The sequence below is a fragment of the Leptosomus discolor genome, chromosome 15, assembly GCF_034619465.1.
Source record: "Leptosomus discolor isolate bLepDis1 chromosome 15, bLepDis1.hap2, whole genome shotgun sequence".
NCBI classification, from domain to species: domain Eukaryota; kingdom Metazoa; phylum Chordata; class Aves; order Leptosomiformes; family Leptosomidae; genus Leptosomus; species Leptosomus discolor.
The window spans coordinates 14,629,858-14,635,812 of NC_141405.1; positions in this window are offsets into that span (position 1 = coordinate 14,629,858).

Here is a 5,955-nt window from a genome sequence, read left to right on the forward strand (position 1 = left end):
AAAGTCCTCATTACTGTTCAATGGCATTCAAAATGTCTTCCTATAATGAAAGTACAGTCAAATATCATCAGGTCTGAACTGTGAGCAAACTGTCACAGCAGAGACAACGTCACAGGCCTCCAAACCAATTAAGGGCTATCATACCTCCTTTGGTCACAAGCCTGCATTTCATCTGCTCTTATCTGTGTCAGAATAAAGACAGGAGGATGTACTTGTCTGTAGAACAATCACACCCTTTAAGAATACCTCTCCCAAATTCCACTCCTGTTGCTAACAGTACAGATGTGCTTCTAAATACAATAATCTTCAGACTTTGCAGCTTGGAATAAAGCTCCCTCAGCAATAGCTTAAACTGCTTTCAACTCAATATACTGCCTAAGCTAGCAGATTCTCCTAAAATAACACTAAGCCGTTACTTGAACCTGCCATATTCTCTGCTTCCTTGGACTCAACTCCATTGAGACTTGAGCTGTAACATCTGACTTTAGGGTGGCATTGAGCAGCTCAGAGATGTCCTTGTGTAGCAGATTCGGGTTTTTTAAGAGCTCAGCCTGTTTTTCAAGGGCTCAGCACAGCAATCTGATAAAGCTAAGTTCCCTTTAAGGAAGGAGAGTGTGAGCAGAATCCAAGCTTCATTTTGTGAAGTTCCTGCTCTGAGCATAAGCAGAGAACAGGAGACTGACTTTAAACAAGTGAGCAACATTCAGAGTCTCTTTAGGAATAAGCACATAATATAGACACTCATTTGCCACAGAGGCATACGAGAAGACATCTGTATCTTTTGAAGGGGAAGAGTCAGTGACAAGCGCAGTGACAAGCGCACAGTCAAGCCCCCTCACCAAAAAGCCATTTTAAAATATAACTCAGCTCTAGACACAAAAGCTATGCCACAAAGAGGCGGAGAACAGCAGTCTCTATGCATTTAGCTGGTGAAGAGGTGTGCAGTGGTAACAGCCACACATCAAAGTACCTTTTTAGCTGCTGTCTCCTCTACTGAAACAGGCCACAAGCGCAAGGAGCCTTTCAGCTCTTTGTTGTGTTCCCAGCAACCCTCCTCCTGCCATCCCCACAGTTCAGTCAACATTTATAAAAAGTACATCTTCATGAAACGCAAAAGGAAAACAAGGAGTTTGTTTACAGAAGAGAGTTTAATTGCAAGAAAATCGGTGCCTCTGGAATGCCTGGCAGAGCTGACTGACCTTGCAGGGTATGACTTTCCCCAGCACCAGGGGGGTCTCCTTTTCTGCTCAGAGCTGGTGGTAGAAGAGACCGCTCGCTTGAACTTCCCGTCTCCCACCTTTGCTGCTTTGTAGCTCTCACAGTCCTGTTTTCGGTGGCAAAAGCAGAGGCTGCTGCAAAGGCAGTATGAGGAACAGCATTGCTGAGCACGGGATGGACATTGTGACCCAGCTTGAGGGTAAAGTATCAGGAAGGTGAAGCATTTCATACGTTTACATGAAGGCTCAGAAAGCATTCAATGGTGACATCCGTGAACAGCCTCTGGACCTCATCCAGGACACTTCAGTGTGTTTCTAGGGGACAAAGGTGCTTCTTGGGACTGCCCTGGCCTCCTGTAGCCCTCGCTCCACCATTACCACAACAGAGAAACTCCTTAGTGGCACATCTCTAGAGAGGCGGCAGTGCCAGAGCCCGCAAGCACAGCCAAGCTGTCCTAGGGCACGGCCGCGGCCCGGCGCTGAGCCGCCTGACAGGGGCGGCCATGGCGGACGGCAGCACCCCCTGCCGCCTCCGCGAGACGGGCGAAAGGGCGGGAAAAGGCGCCGCGTCCCGCCCTGAGGCGAGGGCAGGGCCGCCGGGGAGGGCGGCCGGAGCCGGGCGGGCAGCGCTCCAGGCGAAGCGTTTTCCACAAGCGCCGCCAGACCCCCGACCTCTTGGCTGCCACGGCTCGGAGGTGAAGCGGCAGGAAAAGAGCTGACACCCCGGCACAGCTGTGAGAGGGCAGGTTCAGCCCTCCCGCTCTGGAAACACTTCTCTGAACAGAGGCCGCGGTGACAGGAAGCATAAAAGGCAACAAAGACTGACCTCTCAGGAGGCTGTGGAGCACCCAGCCGAGAAGGGGAGAAACTCACTCCTCTGCTGACACCCAGAGATGGCCTCAGCCCTGTTGCCTGACACGTAAGCCTATGCAGTCTTGCAGCTAGATGCTGCAAGATGACCACTGGCTCCAAGAACAGCATTCACTTCAGTTGTTTACTTCCTGTGCTGTGGGGAAGACTAACTAAAGGATAAACTAGGTAACTGGAGAAAACAATCCCCTTTCCCTGCAACCATTCACTGTTATCATCGTAGAGCTTGCAACTGCTGCCAGAGAAAGCCAGGCCACCTCAGTCTACCCATCTCCACGGGCACAGCATGAAGAAAAGGCCCTTCCTCGACCAGAAACCACTACCCAGACGCGTTTGGCCAGGGGCTTTGCTTGAGAGAGAGCATTTCTACACAAGCAACAGATCAAAGAAATTAACAGCAAGGATGACCTCAAGGGCCGTCCTACTGCTACAGCAGTCTTTTCACATAGGGTTGTGTTGTGCCTAATCTGGAGAGCTTGTCTAACAGCCCATCATCATCCTGACAGAGGAAGAGGTCAATGTGCTGCATGGAAGTAATCCAAGCACTTGGGGATGGCGGCTGTTAGTGAAGGCATTGAGTTTTCTGTGACCAAGGGCTTGTGGCAGCTATTGAAGGAATACGTTGTCTCCACCTGGCTTACCTCAGGGAATCACCTACAGTTGCAACACAACCTTGGGCTTTGCTTGAGAGTGATCACCAAGTCAAATAATGTAGCTTAACAAGGACTGTTGGGCTTTAGAAGAAAATTTCCACTGAAGTCTCTCATTCTTTAGCCATGCCAATTCAACACCAGATCCCAGTCCTGCTCTTACTACAAGACAATCCCCATTTATGAGGCCACATAGGCAGTAACGTGCTTTGCAGGCTGAATTTAGGACTACAACCCAGACGTGCATTTATTCTAGCTGCAATAAGATACAAACTATATTCTAAGACCAATTAAGCTGTAAAAAAATTGCATTCTCTCACTAACCAGACATGCCTCAGGCCTCATGACTAAGATGAAAAGTACTTTTCCTTCCAACATTATGTTCCTCTAATAGAATTGTTAGACAAATTCAGCAAATATTCAGTTGCTAAACTGGGGAAAGCTTGCATTACTACTGGGGGAAAAAAAAGGGGGAAAAAAAAAAAGAGCCCCAGGCCAAGCTTTTCTAGGACTAGAGAATTTTGGCACCAAATATGCATCCTATAAAAGCGCTCACATTACAAGAAAGCATTTCACCTAAAACTCGGGCCACTATAAAACAGCATCCCATATTACATACCAAATATGTGTATTCAGATGTGGAAAATTTGGGCTGTTCTTCAGTTGTGATCCAAGACTTTCCCCTCTGCAGAGAAACAGGTCCGCAAGGGTTAGGGAACACGCTGCCAGCACAGCTATAAGAAAGGATTTTCTCAAGCACTGGCAGCCAGTGTTAACAGCAGCTCAGCTCCTGCAGCAAAGGGGCACTTTACAGTGCCAGACCCCAATGAGACTGCATAAAGCAGGAGAAGGGGAGAGCACTGCCAAAGCCTGACTGGCAATAACGTTAACAAGGGCCAATGAGGCCTCAGAGTGCTTCCAAGCATTAAGCATTAGCTCTTGGAGACAGCAAGCTTCTATCAGATCCCAGACAAGGGGAGTTCAAGTGAAAAGTAGAGGTAGGCACAAAACTCAAGGAGTTTGGCAGCAGCTGAATCCTCTGATCAGAAACAGGCTATTATTATTACTGTCAGCTGACAGGCAGACTAAGAGTAACAGCAAGGCTCAGAAGGCAATTCCTGAAAGGGAGAGATGCAGAGGGATTTTTTCCCATTACATTCAAAAGCTCCTTACAGGCGTTCATTGAAGGCTCCATCCTTCATGAACATGCCATCCCATCACTGATCTTACTTGCTAGAGGTTTTCTGACAGCACAAAAAATACATCATAGTTCTGAATGTCATGAGCTTTTCCATCCTCTCCTGCTCAGTTCAGAATACAATGGAAAGCACAACACAGGAGTTCCAGTCTTCCCCTGCTTTGCCCCTTTGCTATTTCTCCTGTATTTCAGGCATGGCAGCTCTAAAAGGATTCTTAATGCCTCTGCTCACAACAATCAAGCCAAGGAACTTATTCCAGTGAATCCTTCAGCTGTGGGTTTCAAAGCATTGCTAGGAAAAATCTGCCATGTATCAGCACACATCCTAAATGACTCAGTCCCATTAATATTCTGCTTTGTGCTTTCAGGTAAATAACAAGATGCCTGAATGAAGGTTTTTTTGTTTTGTTTTTAAATCTAAATTCACTTTAAAGTGTACAAATTATGATAGCATTTTTGTGACTACTTTAACTCTTTCAGTGGACCTACTGGATTTTTCAAGTTACGTGGGTGAAAATCGGGAGAAGTAATAAATTGCTTCTGCCCTTTCTGAGCAGGACTGCCATGTCACTCACCCCAAGCCTGCCAGCAAACGGTATACTCAGAAAAAGCATTAGAATCAGTCCATCTGCAAGGAGCAGAAAGCAGCAGCTGGGCGCACCAGGATGATGCACAGGATCACACCAGCTCAGGAGCTGCTGATTAAACCATAACCTCCTGTACATTCATAATATCAGTGCCTGGCACAGCAAGCGGAAAGCAGCAGGACACCTTTCTGTTAGCCTCAGTCCTGCAGCAATAGAAATGAGGAAATAATGAAGCTAGTAGAAATAAGGAAGTAGAAACTAGTTTCTCAGACCACACTGAGCAGGGGAGAAGGCTCTCTGAAACCTCATTAGCAATAAATTAGGTCTCAAAGAAGATACTACTACTTCTAGAAGGCAGGGTGCCTGAAACGCCACCTGAGCAACAGCAACTCTGCAACCATGTTCTCCTGCAGAATAGAAAGTCCCACCCTACTACTCTGGGAATGAAAGGCTCCCCCCACCTTGCTCAGGAAGATAAGACAGAGCCTGAAACAAGAGGGCTTCCAAGGAGAGGTTTCCAAAGCAAGCCAAGAATGGCAGCTTAGCACCCAGCCTGGGAGGATTTAGCTCTTTCTCACTGACTCTCATAGCGCTACAAGCAAGTTACAGGAGAGAAATCTGAGAATACTCTGTTCTTTTTCTTAGCTGGAAAAGAGCAAAGTGGTGTTAGGTCAGGGACAAAGCAACCAAAAAGTTTAAAGAGTAATGAACTGCTCTACACAGAGTTCCACCAGTTTCAACTCACAATCTGTTGGCTGACCAGTACAGCAGCATTGCCAGATCAACTGTTTCTCCCTTCAGTGTGCTATCACCCAAGTTATTTCAGGACAAGCTAGCAGACCTTCCGGGGACTATAATCTGAGCCAGTGCCCTCTCCTGGCAACACGATGTACGGATTGCAGGACAGCGATACAATCACTTTGCGTGCCACATGCGTCTTCTCCAAACCACCACCTTGCTGAAGGAGGCCACTTAATCTCCAGGAGCGCTCTTTGCCTCTGCAGCTCAGAGGGACAGCTCTGCCTTCTTCAAGGGGTAAGTGGGCATGAGCCTGTTGCCAATGTGAAAGAAGCTGCTGATGGAAAGAATAGATATGAGAGCAGACGAGGATCACAAAAGGGAATTCAGAGTTTTATTTCCAAAAAAAGAGCAATGTTGTGTTGAAACAAAAATCAAGTTCAATTAGTTTTTCTCTTGATTTGAATGGCTACAAAAATAGATTCTACCCAAATCCATAAAGCCAGTTAACAGTACCATAACAAACAAAAGCCAAAATTACTCATTCAGATACCACGTACAGCAGTCACAGGAATCTAGCATATATTATTTAATGTGTTGGGGTTTTTTAAAAAGTAAATTTCTAAAATGTTTCTGTTAAAACTGAAACACCCATAAGATTTTAAAAAATTGTACAAAAAATAATTTTAAACCAG